General features: G+C 33.2%; 1 long non-coding RNA gene across 1 annotated transcript in view; it reads right to left on the reverse strand.

Moving 5' to 3' along the window:
• The window catches only part of LOC119081525, a 298236-nt gene that overhangs the window by 181727 nt on the left and 94443 nt on the right, over positions 1-22066 (reverse strand). The gene's annotated exons all lie outside the window — the stretch shown is intronic.

Consider the following 22066-nt stretch of genomic DNA (forward strand, 5'->3'; position numbering starts at 1 on the left):
TCAGCTGAGAACAGCTGAAGCAAATTCACGCTAAAATTTCACTGCCTCTAACTGTAGTATACTGGACGCAACTACTTCTAGTTAGCTTAGATAATAGGGGAAGGTACCGAAGGCAGGAGATTCAAACTGTACCACAAATAACTATGTCTGAACAATTACACTGATTATGCCAATTACCTGCCGCCTCACACAAAACTCGTAATTTATAGTTAGAATTCATTTTTTAATGTCTTTCCGTCTTGTCATCGGCTCAGTCTATAAACGACCAATAACTGGTCAAAATAACAATATCAAGGGCATTATCTACAATTACAAATCGGGGACAAGAAGACAGTAATATATGGTATCTTTTATTGGGTGGCTACAATTGTAAATACAAACATATCAAACGCTGGCATGCATCAATTAAAATTTCCATAAATTTCAATTTTATGCATCCATTACTTTCTCAAACCGTAAATAGAAATTGTGTCAGACTAATTTTAAGTTGTGATAGACCAGTGATTTATTAATACCGACAGTATTACATCAGTGTAAAAGCAGTAAATACATAAAGTTATAAGCTAACAAAATGCTCTTCAAAATCCATTTAATGCAACTTTGGTTTGTCGGCTAAAGTTGTTTCTTGTTGTGCATATGCATAAAGAAATTGATATCAGCCATAAACATGGAATACATATTATAAGATGGACCACAATATGTATATAAGAGTGGAAAATATTGTAAATATCTATGTTATAACATTTAATCTCAACAACGTTCATGACGTTGCAAACACCATCAAGTTATTCGTTTCAACAAGTTTCTGGGAACAGAGAGTTAGTTGTTGGTAATAGTTTTTCACCAGTTGAACTTCGATCAAAATAAGAATATTCTTTGTCAAAGTTGAATACTTGATTGAGTATCATTATTAAAATACTACAACATCATGGATGACATCGTACTCGCAAGAAGTATCGCCCAATCTTAGTTTCCTAATGTTACTTCGAAGTCCATGCGCATGTTATGAATACTTTGATTTTAACCGCAAATAGCGTTCCAAATGTGGTTATATAAAAACTGGAACAATAAGTATTACTTGGACTGATTATACTGACCGAATCATGTTGACAAGGGTATAAAGAATTAATTTTAAAAATATTCTTTCACAACGGAGGAAACATCGGGAGCCTTTGTTGTGAAAAACGTTGTATTGATCTTGGGAAAAAAAGTAGGAAATCTCATATTCTCGGACGACTAGTGGCCCTCGTTACGCTCGATTTGAAATTTCCAACCTCGATGAACAAATAACTATTGATGAAAATTATGATTACTAAAAATTAAAAGTTTGTTTTAAGACATAAGACCCATAAGACAAAAGAATCGAAAAAAAAACAGTTCATTCACAAAGTCCGCAAATTACGGTGGTGGGGGAGTCAAAAGAAAGCGTTCATAAAAGTAGTGGATATTTAAAATTCGTAATTTTTCGATTGCGCACATTGTAAAAGCCCCTTCTAACAAGTAAAATATTATGGACAGAAATTGAAAACCTAAATGAAAGAATGTTGAAGCGAATCTTCGGCGAAAATATATTTTCGAAAAGTTACAACCAGCAACGTTGAAAGTTTCTGCCATTGAGAACGTTCATAACGAACAATGTTTTTTGTTCAAGTAAAGCATCCCATTATCAAACGTCCGCAATATTAAAAAAGTTTGTCTATCTCGAAGTCTATCTTCATTTGTGCATAATTTAATTTTTCCCATTTTCGTTGGAGGAAATTCAAATCGAGATAACGATGAGGCTTTTTCATCACATTACATACACGACACACAACCGCAAACAGCAACATGAATATCTGAAAAGTATAAATGAGCAGAAAGTTTTTTTCCCCCTCATAAAATGTATTTTCTGGGAATTGTTTTGTTTCCTCAACAGAAGTCGTATAAAATCTCTCTGAAGAATACAAATAAGAAAATGAATTAACAAATTAATTGCAACCTGAATGGAAAGCATGAACAGGAATATTTACACTGTAGGTGAAGGTCATATCAAAAAGGAATTATGAACTAATGCAAATGAAGGAGAGATTATTTAAAAAATGCATTCAACTGATACGGTTGTACAATTTAACAAAACGTGACATTTGCCTCGGGGAATGATTAATACAATATTTGGATTGCAAGCAATATAACATCGGTCAAAACGTATTTGACAAACTGTGTATATTGGCGTGTGGAAAACAATAAGTCGTCACTGGAGAACGTGTACAAACACCAGCGATTCTTGATTATTTTTTTCTCTTGAGATATTTAAGGTAAATAAATCCTTGGCCTTGTTCCCTTGCTATATAGATAAATGATATTGTATTGTGTTGGCAACAATCAATGGCTAATAAAAGGCAATGAAAATTTTGCATCACAAAAGAATAAGAGGGAAAAAGGAAAAGTTTGGAACGTTAGATACTTCAAAGTTTCTATGAAGTTGGTAATAAAGGTCTTCGCCTGGATCGTTTATAATATAACTACATTCGAGCTGGGTTTTATAAAGTTTCTCAAATATTGTAATTTGACTTTCGAATCAAAACGGTCAGAAAGCGGCTCGTGTCCTCATTTAACCCAACAAAACACACATCCTTTAGGATATTATTTCATTTGAATTAGATAGAATTAGAGTGGATATCATTTCGACACCAGTCAGTTTATCACTATTTAACGACGGAATTGCTATGAAATTATGAATAATAACAATAACATCATCCATCATCAAACACAAAGGCAATTTAATATCATTCATTCGACGGTGACATGAATGGAACGTTTACAGAAAAAAGGATTCAACCAATTTTTTTTTGCTAGTTCCGATTTACATTTTGTGGTGAAATGAAAATGGAAAGTGATAAAGTGACAATTTAGCAACCACTTTTTGCAGAAAATGGAAACTTTTTTTTGTAAGGATTATCCCCAGCAACATCTTAATGTAAATAGAATTCATTGCATATACGTACGACTTTTTTTCACAGTGACTGATTTGCATGTTTAAATATTCCGTCTCCATTACATTTAACCACAATCCTTTTTTTCATTTCGTGTAAATATACCAGCAGCAATCGGCAATCTAAAAGACTTTTGGAATGAAAATAGTTTAAAATGTGAGAATTTTCGGTAATGTTTGGAATTTCTTTATTTTAAGCACACATCTTGAGACACATTTAGGTACGCAATGTGAAAAACGAGAGAAATTTTATTATTTTTATGTCTAACCAAAAAATTGCTTTTAAAATTGTATTGGCAGTGATTTTTGAGCAATAATTGAGGCAATAAAAAAGGAAAGCACGTTATCAATGTGGTTAATGTTTGAACGTTTGAATGTTTGATGATACGAATGATGATTCGATTTGTTCTCAGAAGCACTGGAGAAATGGCTAAATACGTAAAGTAACGTAAAGTTTGTATAAATGAGACAAGTTTTCTCATAATTACAGTGTGATAAATCGAAGAAATCGCATTTGTTACGATTATAATCCAATATGTTAGTCATTCGGTCATTCCACAAAAGTTTATATTCACAACTATTTGAACATTGGTAATGCACATTGGCGGTAATTCATGTGGAATGAATAAAAAGAATTGTAATAGAGTTGGGGCATTTCGACCTCTACAGGCATACCGTAGAACAATGTTTTGCTTAGAACAATGCTGTACACCGACTAAAAATAACTCGTCGGAATCCCCACCTTTATTGTAAATTATTATTTTTATCCAACTGTTTACACCTATCCTACTGACCATAATTTTGTACATACACCAAGTAATAAACGATTGTGTCGATTTTACTGTATTCACATAAAACAGTAGCACAATGGACCCATTTGTGATATACATGCTTCACTACCTCCATCTCTTAGAATAGACATCATTTTTAAAAACACTAAAAAATTACATGAAACCAGTTGGTATCCAATTTTTTTTAGAAAATCATCCCTTGTTTTATTGGCGAAAATTCAATTCAAACTAAATTGGAGTAAAAACGCGTACCGAAAAAATAATCTAATTTATAGACATACAGACACAATAGATGTTTACTTTTAATTTAATATTAAAATACGTACCAGCACATGATATCGCTAATCGCTTTAAAATTACCATGTTCTCATTATGCGATTTGAATATTCCATCAACCAGTTTTAGAACCCATAAAATTATTCTCTGCTGGAGAATCACCGTTCAAATAATGTGAAAAATTAGAATTACACATTACTTAAAGACTGGTAAGTTTTGTACACAGTTTTAAAGGGAGAACATCACATTGCTCTGTGGATTTCTAGACATTACATCCCACATTTGTTCATGAAAAAAGTAAATTATATTACACGTAAAATCATGGGACACAAAGAAATTCTGGTTAGCTAACAAGGAAAGGAAATTATTACCATACATGAGTACTCCGTACTCGTAGTCTGTAATATGAATAAATTTTCTAACGAATATTTCGCAAAGGAAAACTTTAATCCCAATTTTATTTAAATGTACAGTATGTTGTCGTGTATGCTTTGAGTGAATTCATTTAATACTGAAATTTATAAAATGAATTTGAGATGTTGGTTTCATGAGGCACTAAACCATAGAATTTTCGCATTGATTAAAAGAGATCGGGTTTTCCACAGAAAACATATTTGGGCCAATCGACAAATATTTTTGTGTTGGCATAAATTAAATGGACGGGTCATTTCATGAAAATGTGTATTGACACAATGGGAAATGTTTGCAGAGTCAAATCACTTTGTGAGACTTATATGTAAGGACCAGTAAGTAATAATATTAATGGAAAGGATCTCAAAATGAAATTTAATCTTTAAATTAAATAATTGTGCGTTTCAGCGTGGAATCAAATAAAAATAGAAAAATTTTAATCGAAGAAAATCTTTAGGAAAGTCTTAGAACAGCTTACAAAATATTGAGTGAATTGAACACTGAAAATTTAATACAGCTGTCTAATTGATTGCATTCACCCTTATCACTTTTTTCCGACATAATCCAGCTGTCATGTGTATTGATTTTGATGAGCCATATTTTTCATCTAAAAATGGTGTTAAACGATGAATATAAATCTGAATCTAGAGCAACCCTTCCAAATAAAATAGGCAATTGTGTGGGTCGCAAACATTTTTTAGTACTTAAAACTTAAATGTATTTTTCGTCAAGTGATAAGAATCGGATCGTTATATTGGACCGATGTCTTTTTTTAAATAGGAACAGTGTAGTTTAGAGTTTATAGCTACAGTACCGAACAAAATAAATGTCATGATGGTAGAGTGATTTAAAACAAATTGGTAGAGGAAAATGTCTTATCGTTGGGAAATATTTTCCCTAGAAATAGGTTTTCGTCGTTCTTTTCTAAATGTTTTTCCTAACCTTTTACAGATGAGAAAAATATAACCAGAAAAATGATCGAATCTATTACTTTGTTTGACTTCTTAAAATATGAAAACTTCGTGATTTTCTTTAAGGCCAAATAAGTTTTGACTCTCGACTAAAGAGTTATCTTCAGAAGCTTTGAACAAACCTATGTGAACATCAACAACGTCTGACATAACATCAAAGGTCGTCTTCAGCTAAGACAATTTAAACTAATTGGGAAAATAGTTATTTATGTCACCGAGAGATAATGCCTTTTTAGTACTCACTGCCAAGTATAACAAAGCACATCGTCTGCCTACAAAAACATTTGACACCGAGTTGCATGCAATATTTTTATTTTTCAAAAAATCCATCGAAAGTTTTGTCACTGAGTTGGGGAAAAGACTCTTTCAGAAAATCAAAGAAACTTTTTAATAATCCAATAATGGGCCCGGATTATTTAAAAAAAAAAAATGTGGAAGGGTTTGATATTATGGTTAACAGTTAAAGGACTACATTTTGGTAACTACTTCGTAACTATCAAACAAAAAATCAGAAACAACGAGTAGCCCACTACATATTCACAATTTAAATTATTGTGATGACATTCTGTTTCACTTTTCTACGACTGTAGGAACAATGAACGAACTGGTTCAAAATCTTTTACTTTATAGGCTTTTACATAACATTTTTCTATAAAAAATACACTAGCTAGAAGATTTGACTTTTCCCGTCTGTAAAACGTTAAGTGGTCAGTCTATCATAACAAAAATTAGAAACCTTGTCTGGATTCTCATTCCAAAAAATTATCGAATTTCAATTGTATTTGAAAGATTTTTTTAGTTGGGGGGACCTAAAGTATTTTTTTCTTCCTCTGTGACGAGCACCTCATAATTTGTCCTATAGTTTATATTGGTCCTATTTTGTAAATAACACTTTAATTGCACAAAGCCTATCAAAGAATTTAAATTAAATTGATGACGCATTTTATAACAAAAAAATAGATCATGGCTAAACGAGAATGAATGTGAAAAAAATGACACCATCATCAGTGCGAAATGAAACTCCTATACTAAAATTGTTCAACTCATATCAGGGACACTTTGCCTTAATTACCCATTTCATAATTCCATCGCTTCAGTCATAAAAGAAATTTATTGAACAAAAATAAATGAATTGTTATTATCCTCACGTTTCTGCAGTTAATTTAACGATACATAATCAACACGCACCCGAAACACATTAGGTCTCACTGATTTAATTTCAGTAAAATTTGTTGAACTTTCTATTTTCGTTTGCTATAAATTTTTCAAGACATATTTTCTATCTCATATAGATGTACAAATATAGATACAATGTAACGAAAAGCACAACGCCAACAGACTTTTTTTGAAAAAAACTAATTTACAAAATATCTTATTCACATGCACACGCATTATCCTTTTTGCACATATATAATTTCTGAAGCTTTAATTAATCCGTCACGATGAACATACGGTTATTTTGTCACTTCGTCACCGAGTTAAATAAATAAAAAAAAGTAAAAAGTTAGTATAACATACTTTCAACTTCACAGGTAATAACAATTTTATGCGAACAACATCGGAAAAATATTAATTGGACGTTGATATGGTTATATTTGCCAAGGGATGTTTTTATTATATTTTTTTCTTCCCAAAATATTCACATTAAAATACACTGAAGACTGAGCATAAATCAAATGTTATTCAGTATATTCCAAATGGGAATGTTTAACGCGTGCGGTCTTTGATGACGAAAAGGATACGATGTAGTTCAGAAGCAAAATCAAACTGCCGCATATGATCATACAATCCAAGCGTCAAAGTCTGTTAAACAACAATAACAATAATCTCGTTGTGCTCTCAATGCTGAGCATCATTATTTGTGCTCCTTCAATGAAACTGGGAGCAAGAAAAATGTATGAATGAAGAGTTTGAAAGTAGAAACGCAAAGGAGATAAAATTTAGGATTCTTTTTTAGTTAAAGGTTCATGGTGTTGACAATAATTTGGTGTGTTGGTTCGGAGAACGATGTGTATATCGGTATATTCATTGACATTGGTGTCCATATGGGTGTGGTAGTAGGGTGTATATGCCCGTAAATTTTACGAATATTGGTAATGCTCCTGTCAATTATTTATACGATAAATCGTTGAAAATTGTTTATTTTATAATTATGATTGCTTTTGAATATTTTGTAAATTTTGTTAAATTGGTAGTCGCACGTCAATCGATAAAAATTAAAAATAATTAAAATCATATCATGCTAGTAAAGTAAACAACCTCGGCAGTAGCCGAGGTCGCGTTGAACGCATTCAATGTCCAGGTGGTCAATGCAATAGCTAGAACATTTTCGGTTCGTTTATTTAGTAAAAATAGAATTAATAATTTCCGATAATAAATCGAATGCTATCAGACTTGAACTTGAGTAAATCCACTTGCTTGTTATAATGCATGGTCAAGCTCCAATTTTTGTATACCTAATTAGTCCTGGTAACGACTATTTGCTATAACCGACGTTCAGTAGACTTTACGTTGAGATCCTTGACTATTATGTCATTATCAAGAGCGAAACGTAAGAAAAAAGGAAGCTAATATTGCGTGATAATGTTTGCTCAGATTCTGGTGGTGGCGTTTTCAATTTTCTTTATAACTTCTTCTTAGACAGCTTCTATTTTCTTTACAATATTATTCATTGCATTGCATTGATTGCATATTTTATATACCGTGTATATGTTCGTGTATGTGCCAAAGACAGTAAATCTAATACTGACAGCATAGCGTGCATGCATGGTACATTTGCACGTATGCACTACTCATATATAGCATTATAATACATAAAAATATATTAAGTAAAAAGCTTTTACTTTTTTCTTGCTAAGGAAATTGTAAATGAGTGTCAGACAGGATGGTGGTGTAGATGTTATTAATGTAGAGTTTTCGGTTTTGTCTTTAGATATGAGTGCTCGCTTATACATATACGTTCAGTATAAACGTAATACTAAAGTAATATTTATCGTATGTTTATACAGAATGAACTGCTGCATCATAATATAATCCAAAACATAAATAAACAGAAATTGGTGGAAATCATTTCGAGTATAAATGTGCAAAGTTGAATGTTCGGTTCAAATAAAAATTTATATCAAATTGATTGCATAAAGGATAATGAATGGGGTTCACAGCAAATAAAATTGATATTGAAAATATATAATACTTAATACTGTTGTACTTAAAAACAAATAAATTAACCATCGGTTCCAGTAGAATCCATTTATTTTCAAAGGTAAATCCAACATAAAATAGATTAAAATATGGTTTATTATGGCAGTACTAATGAATGATTGCAGTTGTCGCAACAATAACAGGCAAAATTGAAATCGGGTCAAGTGGATTGTAGAGAGAGAGGTAACTGAAAATCCTGTGGTATTTCGTGAAAGTTACTAAGGAAATAATGTTCCCGCAATACAAATTACCGCAAAACCACAATTGTTTTAGCTTTGAGCAAGCGTTTCAGACATTCGCATTTTAATGAGATGTTGTTTTATTATAATGATGGTATTTCTGGTGGGCGGAACTTGATCTTATGTCCATCTGTTCCGAAATATGTCATTTGTTGTCAGATGGATTTTTATTAAAATCTATTGACATTTTTATTGCTTTTGTTCAAAGGAATTTCGAATGAATTGTCTTATGTGATGTCAAAGTGGGACAGAAAATGTTTTTTTTTTTCGTTATTTTTGCGTTATAAGATGTGATATGTTGATGGATCTACGAGGAGAATGCAAATACACAGTCTAAAAGTGTTGGCATGTTTCAACTTACTTCACTTATTCAACGTAATTCGAATTTTTAGACCCGTACGAAGTACTGGGGTCTTATGCGTTTACGCATACGTCCGTAACACGTCGAATTGGACTCCCTGAGTAAGGGGAAACCTATTGTGGTTGTCTAGAGATGCCAAATCAGTGAAAAAAAAGTCCGTCTGTCCGTCTGTCCGTCTGCACGATAACTTGAGTAAAACGCATCCGATTTTGAAAATTATTTTTTTTCCCGTTTGGTAATGTCAAAAGACAGGCTAAGTTCGAAGATGAGTGATTTTGGATCGACCCTTCCCGAGCTGTGGCCCAATAAGTGCTTTACGATTTTTCGAAGATATCTCCGGACATTCAAACGTAACACTTGTAACTGATACGTCAAATTAAAGGTATTTACAATACCGATCGACAAAAAAAAGTTTATGGAAATCGGATGACCGACTCGTGAGTTAGACCCCTTGGTGTGGAACAGGCACAGGGCGGCAAGCAGTTTTTGCTTGTAGGTCGGACACATTTCAACATATTTCGTCTGTTTTAGCTTTATTAGATAGGTATTGACCGTTTTTGAAATTATGTTCTCCGGAGCGTGAGCTAGGTCTCTTGGAGTGAGCTCTTATCTGGCTACTCGGCCGTACAGTGAACGTGGAGTATTTTGTCAATATCTCGAGTAAATTTTGAACGAATTTCATGAATTTTTTTTGTTTGAAAGGTATTAGCGAATGTAAAGCGTCGGTAAAATTTCCGGTCTCCTAACAAAATGGCTGCCGGTGGCCATATTGGATTTTAATAAAAGTGATATATATTGGGAAAAATGGTACTTAGAGTGTTTCTGTTAACATGGAAATAATTTGTTATGTGTGTGGGGTGTTTCAGGCATTCCATATATGGACATCTATATACATCTATATTCACCTATATTGAGCTATATACAGTCATATAGAGCTATATAATAGCATATTCATCTGTGAAATGTTTATTTATAGGAAAATATAGGTAAATATAGCGGTATATAGCTGTTTAAATAGGAATTTATGAAAGTTGACTTCGTACGGGGCTGTCTATATTGCCTCCGGCAATTTATTTGTATATGCTAACAAGGCAAAGAAAGATAATGTAAGTGATTTTAAAGGGCGAATAGCTTTTCAGTAGAGAATGAAGTAAAAGAAATGAAGAGTTTCACAGTAAAGGCTTTTGATACGAATAGGTGTTTCGTACGGGTCGGCGTTAGCTATGTTTTATCTTTATTTTATTGGGCTATAATTTTCAAAATACTGCATTGTAGGACTCCACTGGCGCTCATCCAGGTTATTACGAATTGGTTTTAATACATTTATTCGTCGTGTAAAACAACTAAGTCGATATGAAGTTTGTTATAAAGTTTCAGAGATGAGTTTTTACATTCAAATAAGTTTCTTTCAGGTCGGCAACTTGACAAAATAAGTAAATGAACTTATACAAATTTCAATAGATTGCTCAGGAAGCTACGGGAAAATTTAAAAAAAAATTAAAAAGAAAAAAGCGGCTACTCACATTTTAATACAAATTGCGACAAAATTACATGCTGTTGAAAATGATGTTTCGAATATTAACATTTATTTCATCTCATTTATGCATTACAAAACTATTACAGCGTAGCTACAGTGAGCTAAATAACTATTAAAAGGTGTATGATGATTCTTTAGATGCTTTACGTCTTGTGTGTTTTTTGTAACGATCCGTTGATAATACTTTTTCGAGGAATGCTAGCGATGAAACGAACGTACGAGCGATGGAGCGAGCTGGAAATTTGGTTGTACTTTGATGTGGTGAATGAGAATATTCTTCGTTCTCTCAAATTAACATGGTAATCGTTGTTGTGATTAAGCTTTAACAGATGTGATTTTAACATTAATAATAAAATATGAATAGCCGTAAATTCTTGTTTTGACACGTTCCCGTTACTTCCCGGTTATGAGTGCAATGAATTCTTTGTAACTGAAGATTTAACTCAGAGACGAGTCCATATTTACTTTCCTTTCTATGCTATATCTCAAAAAGAATCTATTTTTGTAGGCTTTGATGTTACAGTTTTCTTCTACTTTCAATTATGTTAAAAGGAAAAATATTCTCGATAGTTATTATGTTAGCGAAAAAAGAGATCTTGTTCAATCAACTTTACTTTCGAAGCTCATGGAAAGTAGAGCATCACTCATCCTTTGTGTTTTGTTATTCACATTGCTTTAACGGGACACCATTAGTATACAACAGCTGACCTAAAAGATAAATCATAAACGAGCACGATAAACATTTGAAGTCAATTGAAACGTAATATCACAGTAAAACCCCTTGATATCCGACAATTCATAACATAATAATCAATATTTGCCACACAATCTATACACAAAAACCAATATTTGTTTGTAATGATTATCAATTCTAGTATAGTACATGCAAAAAGGATATGAGGCAGAGGCATATAAATATAGAAATTAATTTGACAAGTTGCGACTAAGCTCGTGGTCATCATGGATGTATTTTTGTGTTTTATTATTCTGTTCGCTTATATTTTCTGTAATACTTTTTACGAGGTAATTCCTCGATTATTTTTATGGGAATTAGACGCTTTCAATGTTTGCCAAGAAAGTAAATTGATTATAAAAAGCTCAAGTTCAACGATTACTAATTGATATGAAACAATAAACTGGACATAACATAATGTCTAGGTTTCTGCGAAATCGATCGATTGTAAGAAATTATTGATATATATTCTATGAATGACGAGCGTAAAGGCTCTTAAGTTTTGTATAAAGATAAATTCTGGGAAACATAAAATAATGTAGTCAATTGTGATTAAATTTATATGACGGCATTAGTTCTGAATATTTGGTTTGGTATAATAAGAAATGGAAAAGATTATGAGCTATAGTTCGGATAACACCGCAAAAATCTTATAGTAATATCATTTTCTTAACTCAGTGGCGAAAAGTGAACTTTTCGTAGCTTTTATTAACGCATTAACGTACGGGCGAAATCCTGACATTTTGCTAAACCCCAAATGTCAGCCCTTCCAAATGAATGCGTTAAGCATGCAACTCGTTGACAAGATGACAAGACTCGCCCCACGGCCTCTAGTGACAACTACACATTTAGTGCTCAGTTGCATAAATAGTTATTTTGACTTCATGTTTTGTGCATGAAATTTAAATACTGAAAAATGAATCATATTACAACTGGCTGTATTTTCGTCAACGCATACGATGAACCAATACTCTTTCTAGCAAACCAACTCTCTTAAAAAACTGAACTAGGGTGTAAAATAAGTTTGAGAAACTCTGATTCTTCATAAGGCTTAAAGTGAACCGACTCACGAATCGTAAACAAGTAACAGAGTTTCACAAACGTCTTTACCAATTTAATCCCTGTGTGAGTGAATATCGGTGATTTCGTTAAGTTTGGCGCTGTGTTCTATGTGAAACAATGTCAAAATTCATACAAATTTGATCCCCATCACGCATGATGACATTTAAATCCATTTAAAAGGGGATTTTAATTCATTCATATGAATGTAGTTTGTTTGCTAGAGACGAACACATCTCAACCAAAACCTTTACAATAGACCGTGTGGGATTTTGAGGAAAAAGTTTCATATTTCAATAAAAAGAAGATTTACCATGAAAACAATTGAAAAAAAAAATTAATTTTTTTATATAAATTATTGAAATTAGAATCTTATTAGAATCTTAGTAAGAATCCGATTAGAATGGTTCGGATATACTTTTAGTCTCATTCAAATTACAGCTTTTAAAGTGAGATACAGTCGTTGAAAAGTGAAAACTAACATGTTTTCTGTTTTGGGACTAGTTTTGGGATGAATTGTGGGACAAAAATACTTAATTTAACGAACAACAGTGGCGCTAGTTGTCCAGCAAAGTTTTTATTCAATAAAATTCTGACACTTTTGATTCGGGGTGCTCACATTCGCACCATAAAAAATTCAAACGAGCAGTTAACAAAATCGAGAACATAAATGTACACATTTTTTGCGATGCTGACCCTTCCCAAGAATTGTTGACATTGTATCTTGAAATACACACAATATCCTCATATTTATTTCTGAAATTTAAAGTAAAATTGTGAAATCTTGATGCATTGGAATTGAAGCTGCTGGTCACATTTTTAAATGGTACGGTAATGAGCAGCCAAAATTCAAATGTCAGAACCACTGTTCGCGTAGTATTGTTCTCGCATTCATTATTCTTGTGTCAATTTGATTCGGTTGTGATGTGAGAAAATTTCTGCTAAACTTTGTGCATTATTCGCGATTTTTAAGTGCGTTAAACATTGCAAATAGCCAAATATTTTTGTGAACGGCTGAAAGTGTTGAGGAAATTTCGGAAATATACGTGTGTGGAAGATACACATCAAAACATTGCTGTCGGTTGCAAATTTAAACATCCACAGCCAATGTTTTGATCGTGTTTTCCCATACAAATGATACGAAAAGTGAAATAATAAATTAACTAAGTATTTGGTCGCGGTTAATTGCTAATAATTTCTATTTTCTAATCGAAAATCTTTAAATCAAAGAATTTGACTTCGGAGGACTTTCTGCTTTTGATGTGGTCAGAAATAATCAAAAAATTCTTTGCTTTTCTTCATCTAAAAAGGTTTTTTTTTATCAAACTTTCCTTCAAATCAAGATAAAGCAGCTGCCGGTTGTTAGACGAATTTAAGTTCATCAATCCTCTACGTTTTAGTAATCGAGGTTTTGTTGATGTGGTGAACGCTTTACCTTCATTTCGTGAAAATAATGATTCAATTATTGCTGATTTCGTGTTAATGCGATAATTTTTGAACGGTTCCTTAAAAGATGGAGAAACAACTTAAAAAATGAAAGATCTCTCTTCTTGACACCCAAGATTCTCGCTTGGTTAAAAAAAATTGCCTTTGTTAAATGTCAAAATCAGCCCCTTTCCAGGTCAGTAAGTAAATTTCCAAGTAAATTATGTTTTCATGTTTCGGGGCCAAAATTAGGGCAACTTTTTTGGTTTTATCTGGTTTTCGGCCGTTTACATGAAAAATTACTTGTGTACGAGGGGTGACGCACTCGGGATTAAATGGATTTAAATCCATTTAATCCCATGTATTTCTTGGATTAAATGTATTTGATGGATTAAATTTGAAAAAGTGCGTGACCCCTCGCTTGTGTACCAGTTTGGGACGATTGATCTGAGGCACTCTAATCAGTCGTCCAAAACAGCGACAAATAACTAATTACTTCAACAGTAAAAATTGGTAAGGAAAGAATTGTCAAGGTTGTAAGCTTTTGGGAAGATCGGCGTGACTTGAAAATTCACATCATAACGGCGACGAGAATCTTCACGCCCCATTGTATCGTCAACCACGTATTGAGAGCAACACTGAACTGTGTGTGTTATAATCGCTACACGTGTATTGACTGAATTGATCACAGTCATGAGATTTTGGTCGATCAAAAAAATAATAGATTGTGGAAATTGTTATCGTCACTACCGCAAAAATCAGTGATGGCACTGCCTTCGAGTCGGTCTTTTGAGATACGAAATTTAAAAATCCAAATCATTTGTTAGGAAATTAAATTTTCGATCACATTGTCCGTGAAAATATTGTTCGGTGAATTGACAGAAGTGACCGACATGCCGACAGCGTCAATCATTGAGAGTCCTGTGAAATAGTGGTCATATCCATAATCTATTTAGAAATGGGTCCCTTCGTTTCTTTATGCTGCATAGTGAGATATCCAAGGTGTAAGTGGACTTTATCAGTGCAGCTGTACCTACCACGGTATAGTACTTTCTCATAAACGTTGTCATGCTTTTGGTAGAACTATACGGTTGATTGATTCTGTTCGAAAATCTCTAACATCACGAAAATCGTTCATATCACTTGCTATAAATGCGTTCCTGTTCCTAGTCTATTTTGATAAATCATTATTCAGCTGTTATGAACTTTGTATTACTAAAAACTCCCAGATAATGAAAAGTCTGATGACTTGAAAGGGATCTCGCTGCCAACTACAAACGTCCTCATTTAAGACTTGATCTTTTGATAGTAGGAACTTCTTAGAACATAGTATTGATCACAAACCGAACATTCGAATAGCATGCACCGATTTGCTAAGCTCTTGTTTTCGGTGAGAGATACTAACTGTTGATATCAGTGTACGGTTCATATAAAATGCTGATGCACATTTCCATGTGTTATTAAATATTTCGAAAATATTGACGCACGCACACAGAGACTCAAAAAGCTTCTTGAACAAGATAACTTTCTTATGAAAATTTGATAAAAAAAACCTTTTTAGATGAAGAAAAACAAATAATTTATTTCTGACCACATCAAAAGCAGAAAATTCCTCCGAAGTCAAATTCTTCGATTTAAAGATTTTCGATTAGAAAATAGAAATTATTAGCAATTAACCGCGACCTAATACTGAGTTAATTTATTATTTCACTTTTCGTATCATTTGTATGGGAAAACACGATCAAAACATTGGCTGTGGATGTTTAAATTTGCAACCGACAGCAATGTTTTGATGTGTATCTTCCACACACGTATATTTCCGAAATTTCCTCAACACTTTCAGCCGTTCACAAAAATATTTGGCTATTTGCAATGTTTAACGCACTTAAAAATCGCGAATAATGCACAAAGTTTAGCAGAAATTTTCTCACATCACAACCGAATCAAATTGACACAAGACTAATGAATGCGAGAACAATACTACGCGAACAGTGGTTCTGACATTTGAATTTTGGCTGCTCATTACCGTACCATTTAAAAATGTGACCAGCAGCTTCAATTCCAATGCATCAAGATTTCACAATTTTACTTTAAATTTCAGAAATAAATATGAGGATATTGTGTGTATTTCAAGATACAATGTCAACAATTCTTGGGAAGGGTCAGCATCGCAAAAAATGTGTACATTTATGTTCTCGATTTTGTTAACTGCTCGTTTGAATTTTTAGCCCCGTACGAAGTACTGGGGGCTTATAAGATTAATATGCCGTTTGTAACACGTCGAATTGGAAGCAGACAGTAAGGGCAAAGCATTTGGTTATGTTCATAGATGACGAATCCGCAATAAAAAAAATGTCCGTCCGTCCGTCCGTCCGTCCGTCCGTCCGTCCGTCCGTCCGTCCGTGACCCCTCTAGCTAGAGTAAATCACAACCTTTTTTCAAAATTCTTTTTTTCCCCGATTGGTATCGACAAAAGTAAGGTCAAGTTCGAAAATGGGCATGGTAGGGTCGGCCCCTCCAGAGCTAGGGCCCTATAGGTGTTTTTCAGTCTTTCATCCGATTTTGCTAGTTTTAGTTTTTTATGGAAGGTAATTGAATACCGAAAAGAACGTGACGAAAAATTTTTTAAATTAGGGCCCTTGGACTAAGGCCGCTACTCGGCCCTAAGTGTTTTTTGCACATAAATCGAGTAAATCTCATCCGATTTTGCTAGATTTAGTTTTTTATGGAAGGTAATTGAATACCGAAAAGAACGTGGCGAATAAAGTTTCAAATTTGGGCCCTTGGACTAAGGCCGCTACTCGGCCCTAAGTGTTTTTTGCAAATAAATCGAGTAAATCTCATCCAATTTTGCTAGTTTTTGTTTCATTTGAGAGATAATTGAATGCCGAATAGAATGATGGCAAAAAAAAGTTTCAAATTTGGGCCCTTGCACTAAGGCCGCTACTCGGCCCTAAGTGCTTTTTGCACATAAATCGAGTAAATCTCAACCGATTTTGCTAGTTTTTGTTTCATTTGAGAGGTAATTGAATACCCAATGGAAAGTTGGCAAAAAATTTTGGGTTTCTAAAATAATGTCGTAAATTGTTGGTTTTATTTGAGAGGTACTTCGTACGGGCTTTCGTAATTGCGCTATGCGCAATTTTAAAAATGAACAGTTTCAGTAAATTTGACAATGCCCAACTTGACTTGCATTTTGGGTACAGACGCATTAGAGGGTTGTAGACGTATTAGGGTTCCGGGCTTATTAGGGCTACGGACGTATTATGGTTGCGGACGAAATAGGATTACGGGTTGTACGGGGCTAAGTCGCAGCAAACGCTCCGACTGTTCTGATGCCTTGTTTATGGTGCGAATGTGAGCACCCCGAATCAAAAGTGTCAGAATTTTATTGAATAAAAACTTTGCTGGACAACTAGCGCCACTGTTGTTCATTAAATTAAGTATTTTTGTCCCACAATTCAACCCAAAACTAGTCCCAAAACAGAAAACATGTTAGTTTTCACTTTTCAACGACTGTATAAAATCAAGCAGACATTTTTCAGATATTCTGTTTACACTTTCGTTCTACAGAATAATAGTCTACATTAATTAAAAATAAATTATTTATACTTCACACGGTATTTTAATAAAAATGAAAAACAAATTCGTTGTTAAATTTGCACGGGAGCGAGGAGGAAACGACGCTTTTTTATTGACGCGATTAACATGATTAACACGATTAACCAGTGATTAACATGATGACGAATCAGTGATTAACCAGCATTTAACCAGAGGAATCGTCGCAGAACTACAATTAATAGTGAAATAGGGTGGTTAATCATGGTAAATCACTGGTTAACCGTGCGTATTCACTAAAATCATGTAGCTGATTGACAGATTAACTGATTAACCATGTTAATCACAAAAGAGTGGTTTCTCCCTCACGCGGGAGATACTTAGGTCGTCGTAGATGCGTTCTGTAATAGGAAATTCCGGAGAGTTCTACCCTTTGTAAGAGGGTTTTATGCACGGAAAATTCTGAAATAGGAATAATACTCAATATACTCGACTCTTTCACTTAATTATCTCTATCGCAACTTCAGTTCAACAAATTTAAAAAGTGAACCCATTCAACTTTTCTATTAAAATCGAAAAACTTCTGCTACTTATTTCTCCAAAAACTTACTAAATAAACAAATATTTGTTTATGTTGCACTTTTCAAATTATTATCATGGAATATTGTTTATTTTCAATGTTTCTTTATTTTTTATGATTTAAACACTTTCGCATTTTGCAAAAAAAAAAAAACTTCTGCACTGCACATTTAATATGAAAGTTTGCTGTGCATTGTGCAGCTTTTTCAACAACCGGAGCGCATATAAATTCAATATTTTTCTAAATTGAAACTGCATTTATTGGAGTTATTCTAAACTATATACAATAATTTGAAATAGGTCACTGAACATTTTTCTTATAAATCATTGGAATAACTGCAATATCTTTGCAGCACCGTGATTTTCAAATATTATATTGAAAATTGAATTACAACGATATAGTAAGTGTAAGTACATTATTTTGAATTTGTAGCAGAGTTTGTTTTCCTATTATGGAATCGTCACGGTGAAATTGAAATTTTTTTTTCAGTTTGAAGACGGACCCAAAATGTTATAACTGCTTTTAGTATACCCTGACTGTGAAAAGTAGTGAAGCGAACATGATTTGTATTCCTACAACGGACTTCAAGCAAAAATAATCATAGTGGTCAGCTGCAGAAAGTACTCTATTTTATATGACAATATTTTTACAGTTGTGTGACACACTGTCAAGTTTCGGTACCCTTTTTAGAGTACCACTCCCGCTTGAAGTGCGTTGATTCCTATGAAGAATGAACTGATTCCCGTCAACGTTTGAGTAGGTCGACTTTGATTTACAAGAAATTATCAAAATTTTTACTCGGATGAAGTATGTTGTGTGTGGAAGCATTAGAAAGCATCAGACTAACATCAGGCTGAACTGCCCATTGAGTTTTTTAAACGAAAATGATCAAGGTCTAGTTCTTTTCCACAAACTGTTATAACATTTTGGGAACATCTACTTCCAACTTAAAAAAAAATCAAGCTCACAGTGTTATAACGCTATGGAAATTATTATTTCTTTCTCATTTAAATTATTTTCATGCATATACCTCGGCATACTTTCATGTTTTTCGAACTGCATTACTTTTCAAAAATTGATTACATGAAGGATAAGAATCATGTTGTCTTCGCCGAAACTCTAATGAGGTAAATGACATAGAACAAGTTCAGTTCAATTTGCAATTTATTCCATATATTTATGCATAAAATGTTTGAACTTGTTCAAGTATCAAGTATAATATGGCAAACACACAAAAATGTCAAAAAGTTAATTCCTTAATTTACTGTATGAGTTCTGACGAAATATTTCTAAAATAGAGCTGTATCACATGACAATAGCAATAAATAACTTTATCTTAGCTTAAAAGCATTTTAATTATTTTATTGTGTTAGGAATTATGGGCTGTACAGGGAGTATACACAGCGTACGTTGTTAACTTACTGCCATACAATGCACATAATCTTCTTCTATTCGTTGTGAAGAATTTTCGATTCTTCCGACTGTTTTCACAATTGGTTTCTACTACGCTGCTGTTATACTTATTATTCAATTAATTTGGCAACATTCTGAACAATTTGTGTAAATACAGCTTAAATAAATATGCGTTTTATCCGGCGGTATTCGTAAATTGTGAGATGTATGTGGATGATCCGCCTAAATATAATTATAATATATGCATAACCCATGACAATATTTCAAAAAAGACAAAAAAACCTCACGTTGGAGTGACATAGCAGTTTCTTATAATGATATAGTCAATATCCAGGCTATAATTTGTATAATAAAAGGTAGATTAAGTGCAAATGAAACTCAATATGAAAGCGATTAACGCGAGTTATGAAAGCAATTATCACGAGTTGTAAAAGTACAGAATCTTGGAATTCTAAATCGCAAGAATTTTATGCACGTCGCATCTTTTTCTTCTGATGAAAATACTTACATTGTAGTTGTTACTCTTCTGTTACTAATATTCATCTCAAAATCTCCCTTTTACTAAATCTTTTGCTTCGATTTTTTCAACGAATTTTGGTCTAATCGAAGCAATACAAAAGATTTAGTAATTTAATTATTACAGACCAAGCAATACAACAATTCCAAGAAATCTCCCTTTTGCTTGAAAACGTAACCTGTTACAGATGGCTAGTATACATTACATTAATATAAAGTCTCTGACTTCATTAGCTCACGTTTGAAAATTTAAATCACCTGCTCGCAAGTAGCTTTTTATCCAAACTTTCTATGTGCAGAAAAAATAGTTAAGCTTTACCGAGCTTAATAATTTTTTTTCTAAAAATAGCTTTATTGAGAAAGCTTTTACCCCAGAAAAGTCTGTTTTTATACCTTCTGAATAGCTTTATTTTAACCATGGTTTCGAACCCTACATTTATACTGGTCTTTCTGTACTTAACCTGTCACATACAGCTATTCATCTGTTATCGATACCGAAGACAATGATAATGACAAGCTCTGGGTAATGTGGTCCTTTATATAGTAATTTATATAGTAAAATACATGTTAAAAAAATTGAAATACAAGATTTGAAATCCATCAACCGATTAAGAATACTTTGATCAATGGAAGTAATAGACCCGATAATAATACTGGTCATGTGTTTGCCGTCTGTAACAGGTTAACACAGTCATTCAGCAGTGTTTATTTGAACATTTTCTTCTGACTTTTGAAAGGGAACTATTGGAAATTCAATACCATCATAAAAGTAAGTTAAAAAAAGAAAAAAATCCTTTTGTGAACTTACACCTGCAATTGTATTAACATTATTGTCATTATTTTTTATACGGAAATAAAGGTTACAGTTAATTGTTGAAATAACGCTATCAGATATTACTGCATTCAATAAACTGTCTCCGATACCATTCATTACAATGGAATGTAGGCTAGCATGCGAAGTTATCATGATATTAATTGATTTGTTGTTTGGATTATGGTTGCCCAAGAGGGGTAACTAATGTCGTAACACAAACGTTGTACACTTTCGATGTATACGGTTTTAAGTCATTGTAACTTCCAGGGCCGAAGTGGTAAATCAATTGTAAAATGCCTGAAAATTAAAAATTTTCATACACAAATCTATAGGGCACTTCACTTCCAGAATCACCCGAATTCTCAGTATTACCAGTTCGGGCCTTTTACTTTAGGCTCTTTTGCTAATTTCAGAGTTTAAGAGTTGTTTGTTTTAAACATTGAATATCTCAGTGCCCGTTTTTAATAAACATTCATATCACACAAAATTCAGCAACCACTATTATAAGCTCCAATGAAAGAACCACAATTCGGGCAGTGATGATTAAAACTCTTGCATGTCCATAACATAAGGCAAGCATCATTTGTATCTTAGTTCAATTTCGATTGGATAAAGAAGTCGTTTATTTAGATAACTAAAGATAAGAAGAAGTTCTACACTCCAGTTCTCGTGTGAATTTACGAGTACACCTTCAGTTTATAAAGAAACTTAGCCGATTAGAAACATTATTCCAGCCGCCACATGAGTCTTTATTGTTGTTTAGTATATTTTGGTAACGACATGTTGATGACAAAATGGAAATACCAATGAACACGGATTGGGACCCATATGGTGATGAAATCATGTCTTCAAATTTTTGTAAAATGACTTCAAATGCACGACAAATACAAAACTGTTTATGCGTAGAACAAAATGTTGCGGTGGATATTGGTAATTCATTTGGCTGGTGGTGGTAAGGTCGTAAGGTAGTGGTTGATCTATGGAACATTAGGGCCGACTGGTGGTGGTTGAGTTGGAACATTAAAGCCAACTGGTAGTGGTTGACTTGGAACATTAAAGCCGACTGATGGTGGTTGAGGAGTAACATTAGAGTCAGTTGGTGGCAGGTACTAGATATTTGAAGAAAAAAATATTTCCCAAAATTAATTTTAATGCGGTCGAGCTCGAAATGAGTTGCACCGAAAATTCAAGGGCAACTTGTTAGTTTGTT

Source organism: Bradysia coprophila, unplaced genomic scaffold, assembly GCF_014529535.1.
Source record: "Bradysia coprophila strain Holo2 unplaced genomic scaffold, BU_Bcop_v1 contig_358, whole genome shotgun sequence".
In the NCBI taxonomy this organism is placed as follows: domain Eukaryota; kingdom Metazoa; phylum Arthropoda; class Insecta; order Diptera; family Sciaridae; genus Bradysia; species Bradysia coprophila.